This window comes from Mastomys coucha, chromosome X (assembly GCF_008632895.1).
Source record: "Mastomys coucha isolate ucsf_1 chromosome X, UCSF_Mcou_1, whole genome shotgun sequence".
Taxonomy (NCBI): domain Eukaryota; kingdom Metazoa; phylum Chordata; class Mammalia; order Rodentia; family Muridae; genus Mastomys; species Mastomys coucha.
The window spans coordinates 46,340,421-46,342,156 of record NC_045030.1 but is presented as its reverse complement, the minus strand read 5'-3'; positions in this window follow the sequence as shown (position 1 = coordinate 46,342,156).

Here is a 1,736-nt window from a genome sequence, read left to right as displayed (position 1 = left end):
GATCGCCTGCATGAGCATGAGTGATTTGTGTGTGTGTGTGTGTGTGTGTGTGTGTGTGTGTGAGCCTCAGTGGTGTAGCCATTGATTTGTCCACATTGCTTTTTGAGACAAACTCTCAGTGAATGTGAAAGATGCTGATTTGGCTACACTGGCTGTTCAGAAAGCCCAAGGGATCCTCCAGTCTCTGCCTTTCTAGTGCTGGGATTACAAGCTATCAGTGCATCCATGGTCATCTCAACACACATGGAACCTGGAGAGAGGAAACATCAGTTGAAGCATCCTCTCCTTCCAATTGACTCATGGTCATATCTGTTGGGCATTTTCTTTATTGCTAATTGATGTAGGAGGGTCCAGCCCACTGAAGGTGGTTCTGCCTTTGGCAAGGTGATTACTCTCTACAAAAGATAGCTGAGCAAGCTAGGGAAAGAGAAAGTAGGCAGTATTGCTCCATGATTTCTTCTACAAGCTCTTGCCTTGAGTTCCTGCCTTGACTTCCTGCAATGATTGACTGTAACTTGTACGACCGAAGGATCCTTTCTTCCTTGAAGTTGCTTTTGGTTGTGGTGTCTAATAGAGCAACAGAAGAGCAAACAAGGACACAGGTAAACTTTGCTTTACCTGGCATTTAAATGTGGCTGCTAGGGATCCAAACTCAGGCTCTCATGTATATACAGCTAGCACTTTGCCAACTGAGCCATTGCTCCAATCCCTGTTGAGAATTTTTTGAATGAAACATGTAGTAAGACCTCAGGATATGTATATTTAACAGGTTCGCAAATGTTTCTGCTCTATACTGAAGTTTGAGAATCACTGGTATAGGCAGAACACTGGCTATGCCTGGAAGATGATCAAGTTGTCAGTGTAATATGAAATATAGGCATCCCTTGCCTTAGGAAAGAATGTCTTCCCTAGAAGTGTCAGTTAATAGAGGATTTTCAATTTTATTCTTTTGTTGTAATTGCACCAGTGGGAATTATCACTTACTAGAAGCCAAAGTTTAAAGCTTGTACAGAGAGAATGTTCACACTCTACTAATCTCTTAAAATTGTTTTGGTGTGTAGCTAGCTCTTTCATCTTACCTACCCAAACTACAGGGGTTCACAACTCATTGTTGCACCTACTTCTGCAGTTCTTTAGCAGGCTTGCCTTTTGCCAAAATGCTTTACGTCGAATTTAAGTTTAGAAAACAGTGAATTAGGTTTAATTAATTTTGACAACCATGATAACATGCTTGTTATGATTATATAAATGCGATTTTTTTGGTGTGGCTTCCATATCTGTTGTATGTCATGATTAAAACAAAGATTTCACACTGGGGCAGGAATATGCTGGTTAGATGAGTAACATTAAGTACAAAATTATGTTGTGCTGGCTGCATTTGCATTTTATACAAAGAACAAACTCAGAGTCTAATTATTCAAGTCTCTGATTGCTTTGTCATTCACAGTTTTGATAAATGGTTTAAACATTTAATGAATTGATAATTTGCTTTTGAGTCAATGAATTGCCACATTGTAAATTTTACTTCTGAAAATCTGAAGATTAGTTGGATTCTCATTCTTTGCATTATTTAACAGTGTATGTATAATTGTTCTATTTTTTAAAAGTGCCCTTAATCACTTCCACTTGATTTGATAAGGCCTTTGCCTGCTCTCTGGAAGATTTTCATTTTGACAGGATGATAATAGTACACGGCATAATGAAATTACCACAATTCCAGTAGAGGAGAATTATGC